This window comes from Leptidea sinapis, chromosome 42 (assembly GCF_905404315.1).
Source record: "Leptidea sinapis chromosome 42, ilLepSina1.1, whole genome shotgun sequence".
Taxonomy (NCBI): domain Eukaryota; kingdom Metazoa; phylum Arthropoda; class Insecta; order Lepidoptera; family Pieridae; genus Leptidea; species Leptidea sinapis.
In genome coordinates, this window is record NC_066306.1 from 4,073,176 (window position 1) to 4,090,400 (window position 17,225).

General features: G+C 31.9%; 1 protein-coding gene across 1 annotated transcript in view; it reads right to left on the reverse strand.

The window, feature by feature from the left end:
• Positions 1 to 15,080, reverse strand: part of LOC126976745 (uncharacterized) — a 43,681-nt gene extending 28,601 nt beyond the window's left edge. The window contains exon 1 of the mRNA XM_050825303.1: positions 14,786 to 15,080. The gene's annotated coding sequence lies outside the window, so the exon portion shown is untranslated. The remainder of the gene's footprint in view (positions 1 to 14,785) is intronic.
• Positions 15,081 to 17,225: the final 2,145 nt, after the last annotated feature.

Sequence of the window (17,225 nt, forward strand, 5' to 3'; positions counted from 1 at the left end):
ATATATTTTATTTTATATTATTGATGTTTTTGTTGCATCACTCTGCATATATTGTAATTGAAATGATTTGTAAGTTGCATTAAAATTGAGAATTTGTAATACCTAATCTGTTTGGAAAAGAGCAACCTTAGAGTTTCTTGCTCGATCTTCTCTATGTAATGCCTTCCGAATGTGCTGTATGAAAAACATTACATATTTCAAGGGTTAATTTAATTTACCTATGAAATAAAATATTTTTGATTTATTTTTTTGACGATCCGTATATATTATGTCCAGGGGTTAGTGACCCTACCTACTGAGCTTAGAGATTCCGTTTTCGAATCCCGGAATCATTTATAATATGATGAATATGAATGTTTGTTTCTGAGTCATGGATGTTTATTTGTATTTATGTATGTTTAAGTAAGTATATTGTATTAAATATATCGTTGTCTTGTACCCATAGTACAGGCTATGTCTAGTTTGGGGAAGATAATTTGTGTAAGAGTGTGTCAATATGATTATTATTTGCTTAAAATATTAATACAACTGACCAACTGTGCTATTTATTGTATCTGGTTTAATAAATGGTAAAAGAAATAGATACAAGAATACTTTCCACTTACCGTCATGACTTCTGTATTGTGGCTTTTTGCCACAAGATGAGATAAGAATGTTTTTCTCTCTAGTTTCTATTTTCTATCGTTCTCGGAGTAATGAAATAGCGATTTACTTTTACAAAATAACTAGATCAGAGCACGATACGTCCGATTCATCCGGAACTTACGATTATCATTAGTTATACGTGTTACAGATATATTAGACGGTTGTTCCTAAGTATTTATCAATTCGTTATACGGTCGATACATGTAGTTAAGTAACAGCTGTAATATTTTTAGGTATTTCTTTAACAGATTAATTGATTCAGATACTGACAAGCGTGTGAAAAGTATCAATTTATAGGTGATTATCACAAGACCATCTTAAACCAAGACTTGAATTATGATGATGATTAAATGCTTGATTCAACCAGTAGGTGGCTCCTTTGCACAGGATGCCGGCTAGATTATGGGTACCACAACGGCGCCTATGTCTGCCGTGAAGCAGTAATGTGTAAAAATTACTGTGTTTCGGTCTGACGGGCGCCGTAGCTAGTGAAATTACTGGGCAAATTAGACTTAACATTTTTCAAATAAGATTTAGGATTTTTCAAGAATCCTGAGCAGCACTGCATTGTAATGGGCAAGGCGTATCAATTACCATCAGCTGAACGTGCTGCTCGTCACGTCCCATATTTTCATAAAAAAATCAGCAGAGAACTTTTTATTTTTTTTAACAAACTATATTATTCTTTATGAAAATGTGGAATTACGCATATCAATCACCTATTGGAAGGTTAAAAATACATAGAATAGATAACGAATTCCAAACCGCTATTCTAATGATGAACACTATACACTCAAGACTTAGCTTATTAATTCAAACTTAAAATTGTTCAGAAGAATAACCCTAATAACAATTTTTAAGTGATTATTAAATCACATGGTTATTGTATTTACCCCATACTTAAACACCTGACGATAATACAATACGGATATAATATAAAATATGTTTTTAACAAATCCATTAGGTAGAAAAACCTACAATTAAGTCGTAAAGGGGCTCACTTTATTGCTTTCTTCTGTGTTATGTTGAGCATAAAACCTAACGGCCGTAAACAAGAGCTGAGGAGGTAGATTATGAGAAAACAACAATTTCAAATAATCCGCTACTTCGACACATCTGGTTACAATCGCCGTCTGGTAAAGTGTTTTGTGATGCTTGGAATCGGTAGATTATTATTAACTATTCGCTCTACTATGACTTATAAAATTGTTTGTCCAAAACTCAATATAATGAGTGTAATATCAATTCATCAGGATTTTATTAAATGGATTTGAAAGTTTAAATTACAATTTTTTTAATTTTGGTTGCTTTATGGAAGAGGTGCACAAGTTTTTTTTTTAAAACTAATGTCGTATCCTCCTGGAAGCACTTTGCCTTAAAACGTGTCAGTCTGTCAATTGTATACGAGTTCCTATACCATTGAAATCAGAGAGCAGCTTCTCACAAATACAAACTGTTAAAAGTGTACGACTTATGTAACTAGTGTATTAGGGTAAGATCTCAACTTCAAACTATTATTATTACTATTAAATTAAGTTAATCCGTAGCTCTTCATATTTTATTACTTGAGCGCATCTATTATCAGCATAATAATACTATCAGCAACATCGATTTGATAAAATACTTCTCAAAGGAATTAAATGCGTAATAGTAACATTAGATTTTTGCGTAAAATTATTATTTTTTATATTTTACTTAACCCGACGTTTCAAGACCTTTCCAGGTCTTGTTTTCATGGCGACTGCAGATGAAATGAGTCAAGACAGTATTTATCATAGTTGTCATTATGAAGTTTAGCGCCATTTATTACCTTGGAGGTGGTATTTGCTGCAGACATATGGTTCTTGGCAAATAGCCAAACAACAATAACAATATAAATTTACGCAAAAATGAAATGTTTTTTACAGTAACAATTACACGCGTTTTTATCCTTTTAAAAGTGTTTTATTTAAATGTGTAACACTCGCGTTAATCAAAGAAAATACTAACATTGATTACGTAATAAGCTTGCACTAAACGCCAATAATTAATCCTCATAACATAGACAGAAATAATCAGTAACAAGTTTGGTTAGTTAAAAATGTTGCGTGCGTCGATTGTAATATCAAGTTGTGCAGTGAAAGCTGTTACTCAATTTACGTAATGGGTTCAGTAAAAAGTGACCTTCGCTCGACGCAAGTATCAAACACGGCTGTTTCATTAGTCAAAATTAAAATTCCAATTAATACATGTGTATCTCGAGTCATTGGAACCTGTTCGCTTCCGGAGTTACACTCAACCAGTTTGCTCGTATCGTTAATAATTGTTTCTTTTTTATGCTGAATCTCAACATTTGGTAAATATGTTTGGGTTGTTGTTACTGTATGTTGTTTTTGTTTGGTATGTACTGGGACTTCATTATTGTTGGCATGATGACGAGTGGGGGGCTCCTTTGCACAAGAAGCCGGCTTAATTATGGGTACCACAACGGTGCCTATTTCTGCCGTGAAACAGTAATGTGCACATTACTATGTTTCGGTCTGAAGGGAGCGCTAGCTAGTGAAATTACTGGGCAAATGAGATTAAGCATCTTATGTCTCAAGGTGACGAGCGCAAGTGTAGTGCTGCTCAGAATTTTTGGGTTTTTCATGAAATCTGAGCGGCACTTCATTGTTATGGGTAAGGTACATTGGTATGGGCGTATCAATTACCATCAGCTGAATGTCCTGCTGGTCTCGTCCCTTATTTTCATAAAAAAAGTCACTTTATTAATCATCATTAATTGATATGAAGAGGTACATTAGGCCCAACTCACTTAAATCTCCATAAATTTAAACAATTTCGATTCTTGCACGATAATTTGGATTGGTTATGTTAAGAAGATCGATAAAAATAATAAAATAATTGATACAAAACGAACAAATAAATATTATTTTAGGTTTATTGAAACACCTATGAATCGTTATTTTTTTTCCACTACCGATTCGTCTAGCTATTGTTGCTAAGAAAAATCAGTAAGAATCTCAACATTTAAAAATTGGTTTAAGTTCCGTGTAAGTATCCATATTTACATTAAGTGAAAAGTGCTAAGTGTGATATAACAACTCAATTAACTTCATTTAGAAAAGATATATATTATTTAATAGATAAAAGAAATTTTATTTTATGTAACACTAGTAACTTTCCTACTTCATATAATAAATTTACTCTAATGAGTATAAAATGCAATCGTTTAAAATTTGAAATAACTCGTGACATTAACATAATCTCTAGATTCACTAGGGCAGTTGATTAAATTATTCTATGATAATGTACTTAGCTTGCACATTTAATAAACTTATCAATATTATGAAATACATTTAATTGGGAAACTTATTAATGTTGATAATAGCAACTTTACTGCTATTATCGTTTACCAATATTAATTATTTTATTAAAACTTTGTTCATTTTCTCCATTAACATTGTAAAGGTACAGTCACCGTCATAAAGTATCAATCATTTATACTATTTACAATACTTTGATATAACATCGATTTATGTATTATTTGGCTTTTAAATTTACATGAGTGTGTCTTTATTAATTTTTATTTTACTGTAAAAATACTTATGCGGAAGATAATTTTGATGAATAAGATCCAAAATTGCTTGAAAATACTTTTTATCAAGAACACTGTTGGGTGAATTCAACTGCTGTTTTAGGTTGGATCCAGGTTGTTCCTACGTAATGAAAACTATTTGTCGCTAACAAAGTAAAAGTAAAACCACCACAATATCATCTAGTTATTTTGATGACACCATTTGAGAATGCACTATCTTTATCAACGTACACAAATCAGGCATACTTATATTCTGTCATGTACATCTGTCCACAGCAAATACCTCCTCCGAGGCAATAAATGACGCTAAACTTCATAATGACAAATATGACAAAAACTACCTTGGCATTACCATCTGGCCCTGAAGATCAAGAACGGTCTTCAAACGTCAGGTTAACTAAAATAACAATAAAAATTTAACTTTTACGCAAAAATCTAATGTAAAAACAATTTTACAATTACACGCATTTTAATCCTTTAAAAAAGTGTTTTATTTCTACACACTTATTTTACAAATTATATGTTACTGAAATAAATTTAAAAATACAAATATTAATTATTTATTTAGGGTCAAAATCGTATTCTTGGGGAGTGGGGATGCCAAGAATTAGTAACCTAACCGCACAACTCAAAATAGGCGCACAGTAGACGCCCAGGTGCTTAGAATAAATAGCCCGTGATTACTTATATCTCTACATATGCATAGTTTACAAAATATTTCTCTAAAAAACTGTGCACACAAACTTTAAAATATGTTAGCAGTCGGCAAACATATGAATATCAAACCAGGGTGTCAAGTTATCACAATATGAAGTTATTTCTCATTAATTATGAATGTGACTGTACAAATACATTAAATATTGCATACTCAGTTATATGCGTACATGTAATGTTAACATTAAGATAACAAGATTACGATTATTCATTAAATTTAATGAGGCAGATAAGCAAGTTAAGTAGAACCAAGTAAAATGTACCTTGTTAATTTTCACTTATTTATTTGATAAATTAGCATATAATATGAATGGTTCTGTGGAATCTGATAAAGGTAATCGAATAACTTTGCGTCGAATTGTTTTAAAGGTAATTAGTTTAATAGCCTGCCGTTTAGTAAAGGTTATTTCATGGGTTTGTTCGAGCGGTGTAATAAGGCCAAGTTTGTTCAATAATTATGCGGTTATTACCGGCCTCAGGAACTATCAATTTGGATTATCTGAACAGATTGTTGAATCCGGAGCCAATCTGTATTTTAATATTTACAGTTTTAGTGAAGTGCTCTAAATTTTGATGATCTGATGAAATTGTTGTTTTTTTTTTTACTTAATTTATAAAACAGTATACAAAGTTAAAAGTAAACATATTGTACCCGCCAAACTTTAATGTTTCAGCAGGGGGCCTACTCCTAAAATCGATATTCGATAAATCGTGGCATTAGTCGTATCGAATCCAACTCTTAGTTACATCGTATTTAATGTCGAAACGATGATTGAACGAACGAAACATTATTCGATATTATCGGTCCTAACCTTAGTTAAAAATGTCAGAGACGAATATTCGAATTTGACAAATAATCAAGCGTCACTTTTACGATAATCTCAACGACACCTGCTAGGCTGTCGTTCCTATTATCATTTTAACTTGTAATTGTGCTTTCATTTTGATCGTGGAGTCAATTTCTTGTTTCTTTTGGTGTATATTAAATAAATAAACATACGCCAAATATTTAAACATTATTAACATTTTCAACAGGATTTTTTTTACTACCAAGTAATTTAAGTCGTTTTATTGATCGTTTATGCGTAGAAAGTAATGCCAATTACCGCCTGATAAATAGGAAGTCGCCGAGATGGGTTGAGTTACTTTTTTTTTACATTTTTTTATCCGCAAGTTTTGTATTATTTATTAAATTTAAATGGTCACATTATAGTTATTATATAATTTTTAAATATGTAAATTTTGTATAAATGCTGTAAATTGGTGGGGCAGAGTCTGGCGTGGTCCTTTGCGTCTAAACTATGTTTTGACTTTTGACACTTAACAAAATCAAAATATTAGTATATGGTTACGATAAACGATAAGGAATTCAAACATTTGCTAGAGCAGGGTAGTTGCGATATATTCTGAGTATTATCGTATCGTTCCGAATGTACCGTTGTCGATGCCTCCAGGTCCTTTTGATAAACAAATACGACAAAATATCAAATCATTTTATTTAAAAGTGAATTTAATTTGGGCCCTACTAACTACAAAAAATGCCTGGCGCAACCTCTCCTCTCCTTTTGGAGCAACCTCTCTTTCAAAGTGTATTAATTTGATTGAATTTTATTTCAAATCCAGATTACGTTTTGAGGGGGACTTAAAAAAGTGTCTTATTTAAATGTGTACTCAAAATCAAATACACTTTATTACAGTAGACTTAAACTAAGCTCTTATGAATCGTCACTACAAATATTTCTTTTAAATTACTAATTTACCATATGTGCGTATATAAAAATTGAGCTCGTGAGAAGAACATATATAATAAACTCAATGGCCACTCTTTTCAATCAAATAGAATTTTACAATAGTGCATTATTCAGCCTAAAACGAGTGCCAATTAATTTTGTTGCCTAATTAATTTTCGCTATTTGTACTCGTATGTAATGTTCGTTGGATGAATCAAGCATGCTTGTGGTTGCCGGCTGCCAAGCTCTTGTGGCATTCAGGTCGCATATGTGCTCCTTACGAGATGTCGGCGATCGTACTCAACGATCCCTATTCATGGTTTAATTATAATGATATCTTCCCGAATACTTTACCTTTTATTCCTTTTAAATGAAACATATTTTAAAGGATTAAAACGCGTGTAATTGAAACTGTTTTAACATAAGGTTTTGCGATGTTAAAAGCCAAGTTTGTTCAATAATTACAATTATAGTGTAGTGCTCTGCACTTCTCTTGATCTAAAAAAAGGCTAAATTTTTATTATAATTATAATAAAATATTAACTTATATTTTTTTTATGTTAACCCGACGTTTCGGGTCCTTTCCACGTCACGTTTTCAGGGGGACTTAAAAATGTGTATTATTTAAATTTGTAACATACAGTTTATAGTCCTATTCATGCTGTAGGTAAGTACACAATTTCTTGTGAGTATATTTGTTTGATATATAATTATATGAGTGAAATAAATACAAAAATGATAATTTTTTTATTAAAATAGCTGAATTAAACGTAAGAAATGCATCAAAAGTTTGGGAAACTATATAAACTAGTTTAGTGTAAAGTGTAACTGTTGTGTACAAGTTTTAATATTTGTAAATAGAAACAAGGATTTTACTAAATCATAATTGAAATTGCTTTGAGTATTTAATATTAAATACAAACTGAAATACACTGTTACTGTCAAAATCCTGTTGCAATCTTTTTATGTGCTCCACATAAGCAAAATGGAAAAGTAAAATAGTTAACTAAATTTTGTCTATGTTAAAAGCATGTCTCTTCTCGTATGCCGAAGATTTACGATTGACTTGTTACTGCAGCTTCAAATAGGAAGTCTCATACAAGGATAGATTATACATATCTAAGTGTTTTATTAACGGAAAATGTAAATTTATTAGCAAAAAAAATTAAACTTAAATTAACTTTATTTACCTGTACCTATTTATTTATTATTTTTATTATTTAATAAAATTGCGTTACATGCGACTTAGTTACTAAACAAAATTGTAGTACTAAATAATTATCAAATGCACCTCGTAATAAGGCATAGCAATGAACGACAGAGGGGCAGACATTCAAATATATTTTTCCTCTAGGTATTCATTAATAGAATAGTAACATTTTTCCAAAAGTAACTTTTTCAAAGAGCTTATGAATTTTTTAATATTGGTTTCGGCTTTTAAGTGTTCTGGTAACTTATTATAAATTTTAACTGACACTAACTAACTAACGGACCTAGTCCTATATATTATGACTGTTAAGTATTATTACTAGCTTTTTAAATCTGCTACTATCACAATCCGTACCATTTTTCTATTCTCCCGTTTTCCCGTAAATAGAAAATCAGAATGACAATGAGATAGTCCTATGTTCCTTTTTTTTTGAGAAATATGGAAACTTCAAAGTATTTCAGCTGGATTTTCATCTAAGTATATATAAAACAAAAGTTAGTACTTTTATTAAATATATAATATCTATGTAATACAATATAAATAAAGAAAGGGTTAACTCGTGATTTTGAATCCGTTATTGATCTTGGTCGTCCCGAACCCTTAGCTACCCTTTAAGTAATAAATTACATCTGTCCATAACTTTATTTATCACACAGACATGTACTTAATAGAAAGGTTGTGAAACTTTATTTATAAATTTCAAAGCATCGGTGAAAAATATAACAGTTTGGTACCAAGATTAATTATTCTACCTTATACTAAATACAATAACACTCAATAAAATTTGTGTCAAATTTTAAGTGAATTTAAGAATTTTTTTTTATTGTAGATGTATAGAAAAACGAACCACAGGTCTTAGATGTCAGGCGGAATAACCATCTGTTTGAAAGTAAAAGCAATGTTTCATGCCCTTTATGCAGATGTCGACCAAAAGTAGGGCATTTATGTCTGTATTCCCGAACATGACTCAATGCGTAGTTCATGATCATGAATATTGTTGTCTCTTTTATGTACAATTAAGAAGACAGTGATAAAAACACACTTGATCACGAATTCCTTTACATATCTTCTCATAAAAGCTCAACCTTTTCAGTAGTGGTGATAACTGGTAAAAAGAAACAAACATTTGATATTTGTTTATTAAAACGAATGCATGAAAGTCCCGATAAAATTTCTTAGATACATATAAAAATTACAAAAAAAATCGATTTAGAAATATTTATACTTAAATATGGCTGCCCTGAAAAGGATACAATTTCAAATTGTCAATGTAATCATGCCGTGTACGGATATTATATTGTATCTTAGCATTAGTTATTATGTTTCACAATTAAAATTCAAAAATTATGTATAAGTACGTTATACTTGCATGTGGTCGTTGTCTGTATGTGCAATTAGAGTTAGATTTATTTATAATAATATTTAGTTAGTGATTATTGTGTTGGCGATCCTAATAAATAAATATTCATAAGTGTGATTTGCTTGACCTAGATGAATTAAGTGATTTTTTTTTTCATTACGTTTTTAATTTCATTTATTGTGTTTTAATTTCAATTACGCATTGAGACACTCGCTCATAGGGCAATGGAGAAGGACTGGATGACGTAGTGTTAGTAGGCCCCCACAAGGTGGACCGACAATCTGGTCAAGATGGCTGTTGGTTGTTGAATGTATTGTTGATGGGGTAACGCAGGACTGATCATCATAGGGGGAGGAGATCTTTGGGGGACGCCTTTGCCCAGCGGTAGCCGTCTTCCGGCTGTTGATGAATCATTTATTTAAACAAGACCATTATCATTACCAACATACCTATAAATAAGTATATAACTTAGTTATAGGTATGTTGGTAAAACTTTAATTATCCTATGTTGTTAGTTGTTAATATATAATTTAATCAGTCTAATAGCAATCTTAATCCAGTGCCTTTGTACGGAACAGTCTGATCTGGCAGCAATTATCTTCAAGATACTCTTGTTACTGTTCCTTAAACACTGTAGTAGTCAGACGGTTTTTTACGTATTATGGCAAGAGCCTTTGTCCAGCAGTGGATGTCTTCTGGCTGAAATCATGATTGAGACACGTACTGGAATACGAACAGTAGATAGCAAAGCTTAATCTTCCTGCAAGTCCCAAAACGGAATAGCTGCCTAAAAGAATTGTTCATGAAGAAATAAGAGTTGGCGAAAGATATTGAGATAATGGACAAGTGTAGTAGAGTCGTCGAAAGCAGGCTTAGAGCTAATGATAAATTGAGCAGCAGACTAGTGCAGCGCTAAGTCGATGACATCTATCATAGGTCGAAACTGGACCAGTCAGGCATGAGATCGTCAAGTGGGAAGTACATTTAATATATAAAGTTCAGTATATTAAATATTTTTTTATTTAATTAGAAGGACCTAGCCTCTGCAACTCAGAGTATCCTACCGCAGAGGGTAGGGCACATAACACTCTGTACCATATATTATTAGATTTGATTAAATTATTATTAATATTGGATAAGCAAAAGTTCATAATTATAATAGTTGATCTACACGAGGCATCCTCAGGACGTGTTGTCTCGCCAAAATCTTTGTCTTTCATCATAAATCAAAATTTAGTCTCGTGCCAGATTTTGGCGAGACAACACGTCCTGAGGATGCCTCGTGTAGAGGCGAAACACGTGTCAAATTGTTTAAAAACAAATTTTGGCGGAATGAACACTAAAGAAAACTTAAATCATTTGTATAATTATGGATTTCCGCAAAGTAACGCCTGCTTCAATAAATAGTTGATCTATCTTGAAACGACCAACAATCATTAAATTTCGCCAAAGCTTGGTTTTTGTTTTATAATCATAAAGTTATAACATTTACGATAAATAACTGTTATTCTGTCTAAATTACTTTTTTAATTTTACTCTCTCAAAGCTAAGTTTATGTTCACGCTCTCGATTATAACCGAACGACGGTTGACACACAAAAAGCTTGCAGATCAGAATTACAAAGATTCATGAATTTCAAAAAGGAATCGAATTTCATGATGAAATCGTAGTTCGTTGCCCTATCGGATTCGGTTATGATGTTAATAAAATAGTTGTAATTACCTGTAAAACTATTGAAACCTATTCAATATGGCTACCTAAACACATAAACGTACACATAAGGCGAACAAGTAGATGACATTCGATTAAAGGTTTTTTACAGTAAGTTCTAGTAGTATAACGGAACTTGTAGACTCATTAACTTTATAGAGACAGTCAGTGGTACAAACTTGAATAAAAAGTACCTCGGACAGGCTAAGGGGTACTTTATACGATAATCACGCTCGTACCGAACGCATTATAAGTCCAATAGTAATTTTAATGTTATAACATTTACATGATGAGATCTTCTAATGTCCTCGATAGTATAGAAATGTAATCGACGCAGGTGTGAGGTAAATAGTTCTGATTGAAATTTTTTCATATACAATGTATGCAGCACGTACACACTCGTACGATATATAGATACATTTTTTCACACTGCAGAAAATACGGACTGTGTTTGACCATAGAATCGGATTCATACTTCTTTTTACGTGAAATTCACGTCTAGTTCATAGAAAAAAAAAGTTTAAATTAAATTAAAATGCTCAATTATTTCTTATAACACAAGTTATTTGTCAGTGAAGGCTCGTCAAAATAGGTGCACTGATTTTGAAGATTAGCTGGAAATGAGGCAGAGACACTCAGAGAATGTAATAATTTAAACGGTCTAAACCACTTTTCTTGCCTTTTGTCAAGACGTGTGCTTGAACATATGCACAGCAACATTATCAAAAGTAAGCAAAAGTAAATAATATTCAAAACCCGGGGTGCAATTTAAGATATTGTGAGAATGACAATTTTGAGATTTTTCTACAATCTCCTACACAAACCGAATTCTAAGTATGTACCTTTTTTTATAAATATAAGGGATGGGACGAGCAGGACGTTCAGATGGTAATTGATACGTCCTACCCATTACAATGTATTGCCGCTCAGCATTCTTGAAAAACCCAAAAATTCTGAGCGGCACTATCATTGCGCTCGTCACCTTAAGACAAAAGAATATGTTAAGTCTCATTTGCCCAGTAATTTCAATAGCTACGGCGCCCTTAAGACCGAAACACAGTAATGCTTACACATAACTGCTTCATGGCAGAAGTAGGCGTCGTTGTGGTACCCATAATCTAGCCGGCATCCTGTGCAGAGGAGCCTCCGACTGATACCTAGTGATAATTCAAAAGTTTAAAATTTTTATTATAAGGTTGGCTCGATTGACTAGATAAACCTTACCCAAATTCTCGCTTTATGTAGTATAAAATAAAACGGCTTTATAGCAAAAGTAATGTTTATTTGTATATGCTACAAATTCATATAAATTTATAGTTTACGACGTTTGCTATCCATGAGATAAATATTTTAATGTGTTTTTAAATTAACTCCGGAATCGAAGTCACAAAATCTTTGTAATCTTGATGTTTTTTATGTTTTGGTTCGAGTTTAAAAATATATACACGTTTTTGTCGCTGCGTTTGTTGAGCGAAACGGATGTAGCTCAAATCTTCACTCATTCGGTTGTAATATTTTACTTCGTAAATTATAAAAAGTTGATTTATTCTTTAGGTAAGTATATTTTTAAGTGAATAGTAAGTCAGGTCATTGTTTCATTTGAATTATTCATTACTATACAGGTCTTTTTATTCTACGCCTTAGATAATGGTTTGGTCTCCGCTACCCTACAGCTAGGAAATACACCTAAGAAAAATAAACAATATGCTATGTTTTTAAAGTGATAACCCTCACTTCTATGATAAATACACAAATAAAATTTGAAAAACAAAACTTTATGAACGATGCGGCATTCGAACCCACGACCTCAGTTCTCTCGTTCAGAACTCGAACGGTTGGCTCAGTTGGTTAGAGCACCGGCACGGAACGTGGGTTCGAATCCCGCATCGTTCATAAAGTTTTGTTTTTCAAATTTTATTTGTCTAAGAAAAATAGTTTTTTTTTATTACAGCAACTATTAGATGCTTGCGTGCGTGGCATCTTGACACTCAATGGCATCTTTCAAATTTTGTAACACACGCTTCGTGGTACTCTACATTGAAATTAATAAAATACAAAATACTTATTGATTATATGTGATACCAGTGTCTTTCTTATTTATTGTAGTGTTATTTTTACAAAGTCTTACTACGCAACCCGGCATTTTAGTTTCAATTATTAGCAAAGTTTAACAGAACATGTGGTACGTCAACGTCACTTATTGTTCGAGACAGGCTCGAGTACGCCCACTTGGGTGTAGTATTAGTTGCCGCACTTTGCGACTACGCCTGAGGTGTCTGAGGCAGTTGGAGCGCAGCGGAGACCAATACTTAATTTTAGTTCTACGCTTTACGTAATATGCAATTTGATTGAAAATAATTTTCCTATATAACGTCTAATTAACTTAAAAATTTGTACATATATTAATGATTGATTAAAATACTATATTTCACTTATTTTTCGGCCTTATAATAAAACGAGGATCCCTTATACAAAAAAATATCTACACAGAGATACACTATATATTCAAGTCTATTATTTTTTTACCTTTGAATATAATAATAATAATAATTATACTACCGACACACTTTGACACAAATTATCTTGTCCCAAACTAGCCTGTAGGTACAAGACAACGATATATTTAATACAATATACTTACTTAAACATACAAAAATACATATAAACATACATGACTCGAAAACAAACATACTCATCATATAAATGATTGCACCTACCGGGGTTCGAACCCGGGACCTCTAGCTTAGTAGTCACTAACCATTAGGCTATATGGGTCGTCAATACTTTTACTGTTTTGAGATTAAAAAGAAAATAAATGATATTTTTAAGTTTAATTATATATATTTGTACATAAAAAGCACTCTGAAATAGCAATCCATATAAAACAGTCGAAAATGATTTTTAAATATTTTAAGTTTTTAGTTGCAAACTCATTATAATTGATGTTTTTTATGTACCTGCGTAATTATTCAGAACTTTCAAAGGTCATAATTTATATTTTAATAATTGTTTATTGGAATCAGACTGCTTCTTCTAAATAATTTGAAGCAATACTTTATTTGCCCTTTCTAAAGATTAACTATAATTCCTCCAAAAGATGCAATTACTGTTTCGTATTTTTAAAAGGTTATTTTGTGGAAACGCTTAATTATGATTGGTTCATTATTTAAGGTCAGTGTTCTACCTTGAAATGACCCTTTCTTTATACTGTACTTAAGTTATTTATACCTATCACTTATTGACAAAAGTTGCAACACGTTTCTGCCTTGAAACATGCTATCTTATAATTAAATAATGTTTACGCCACACACATGTTTGGCTTACAAAATATGAATGAATATTTCTTTAGCATATGTTAAAGCACAGATAATATTTTATGAGCATTATATATAAGAAGACGATGCTCCTTTTTAACGTATTCCAAAAAAGGGAGGAGTTTTAAAGACTTCTTGGGTTATTTTTTATGTTATATTTTAATCTTTACTGATAATTAAATCTGTGAGTATCTGCACTCCTAAAATCTTATAAACTTTTAATTCAATCAATATTCATTCAAACCAGCATTGCTTAAGCTGTAAAAAGCATCATTCAAATAACGTAAAAAATTAGAATTTTACGTGGAAATTGTTTTCAAATACTATATTATGAGACAAACTTTTATTGATTAAATTAACCTGGATATAATAAACACCTCTTGTTAATTATGTTCTTTCTATCTTGAATACGGAAATTTTGTATTTTTCAGGCTGGAATATCCAGGATTGTAATAAACTACTGGAAACATTTGTTTTGTAAATTGATCTACGAATATTATATTTAATGAGCTCAAGAATACTTACATGTTTTATAAACACACAAGACAACAATCCGACAACCGCTGCTACGACGCACACAACACTATAATAAACAAGACATTGTAGTCATGACGTCACACAGAATCGGCATGCGTTATCACAATGTAGAGACGTGCAGATCGATCTCAATGCGGGAACGTTTTGATAAGGGTGCGGACGCAGTACGACACGGGCCAACAAAACCCGACAAGCGACAACAGAGAACGCGATGTACAAGAACGCTGTTTGGCGTACGACTGAGAACCGAGTGGAACTGTTCAACTGACGGCTTGCGGTGGCGGTCGACGCATTCATACTCTAGTCTCTACCAAACTCTACTACGTTCAACGTTGTGACTTGTGGCAATATCCAGCGACGCGGTGCTCTACCATAGCGCTAAATTGGATTCATTGGTACGTTGTCTGTGTAAACACACCGCTACATAGTTGGTTACGTTTATCAATTTCGGCGTACCAGACCGCACTATGCTTACAAATATGACGTGTACAAGTCAATGTACTAATGCAACGCTCATTCATATCTACACCTTTCATTTTTAAGACTTAATATTTGACAGTAACAACACTTGATAGATAAGTGTATATGTATTCAGCTGATAGCAATTAAACTTAGCATTGTTGAGAAAAAAGGTGACGAAAGAGATAATAACATTATAATTTCTATGGTTGACTATAGCCGCTTAGATGAAACTATAATTATTATTATTAGCTATTAATTTAAATCATTTATTATAGACATATCAAAAATAAATCAGATATTATTTAACCAAACTCAAACCTTAACTTTGTTGGATATTAATAATATATCTAATGATTTATCAATCGAATTGTTTGATTTAACAGCGTACAACCTAACGAAATGTGCTTTTGAATAGAATTAAAACGCCATTAGAAACAAAAATTAAGATATTTGAAAGCGTTCTGAGAGCGCGTGAAATTACTTGATTGAATGTTAAAATCCGTGAATGCTTAGCATCACCCAAGTGTGATGACTCTTTCTTATGGACCTCACGGAATAGAAATTACTCTTGAATGTGTGTCGCGTCTGAAATTGAGGGTGATGTTAACAGACGCTTCACAATCTAATACATAAAATTCTCATGTCGCGGTGTTTGTAGTTAAACTCCTTCGAAAAGTGCATATTGGGTAGGTCTGAGAATCGGACATCTATTTTTCATCCCCCTAAATGTTAAGGGTGGTCCGCGCCTATTTATTTTTACATTTGTTTGATTATGAGTCAGCATTTAAAAAATACACACAACTTCAAGTTTTCACCCATCTACGATCAACACTTTTGAATATCGCGATTTTAATATCGGCAATACAACGTTTGCTGGGTCAGCTAGTATAATATAAAAAGACAATTTAATCGATTGCATTCAATACCGAGAAATAAACTGAAAAATGCACCGCTGAGCTTTATAAATTGGCACAGGTGGCGATTGAGTATTGTTCAATGGCTGTTTTTGTGGGCCATTGTTTGAGGTGATCATCTTCACCTATTTTTTATTACAATAAGTGACGAGACGTCTTGCCCATTACAAATGAAATGCCACTAAAAACTGTTGAAATCTTTTTTTAGATGCGTTTTACAATAGAATATATTAAACCCATTACACTTTTCCTTATTTAAACTTATTGAAAATAAATTTCTACGTTTAAGTTTTAGTTCTTTTATAGCATGTATAGTAGTTTTATTTTATTATTATTCAGTTTAGTATTTTAGTCTTAAAATAATGATAAAATAGCGAACAGATAATAGTCGTTTGCTGCGCTCAAGTCTTTGGTCTTAGCACGTGCTTTGGTCTTAGACACGTAGGCACTACCTGGTATCGGATTAAAAAAATCACTAAATCTGAAGATTGTGGTAAGGATTATTCAACTATAAATACTAGTTATAGTTTAAATTATTGCATTGTCATTGATCCTTGGTAAGTGTTTCAAATTAATACGACGTTTAAAAATGGGTCAAAACCAAGTTCAAAGATTCCGTTTAATACAAAAACATACATAACAAGCTGATAAAAGTGCCACAATATGTTTAAATTTTAGAATTGTAATCGATCCTTGATAAGTGTAGAAAGGTTTACTTCAATCCAACGTTAAAAAGTGGGTGAAAATCATGTTCATATATTCCGTTGAATACGAATACATACATACCAAGGTAATAAAAGTAGGATAGACTGCTTTAATTATAACAGTCATCGACCCTTAATAAGTGTACAAAGTCCTACTCAAATTTGACAATTTAAAATGGGTGCTAAAAATATGAAAGATAAAATAGATGATAAAAATCACGTTCAAAGTTTCCTTTTAATACAAAAAAATACTGTACACCAATTAAAGCTGATTAAGGTGGATCAGACTGCTTAAATTATAGCATTGTAATCGATCCTTGATAAGTGTACAAAGGTTTACTTCAATCC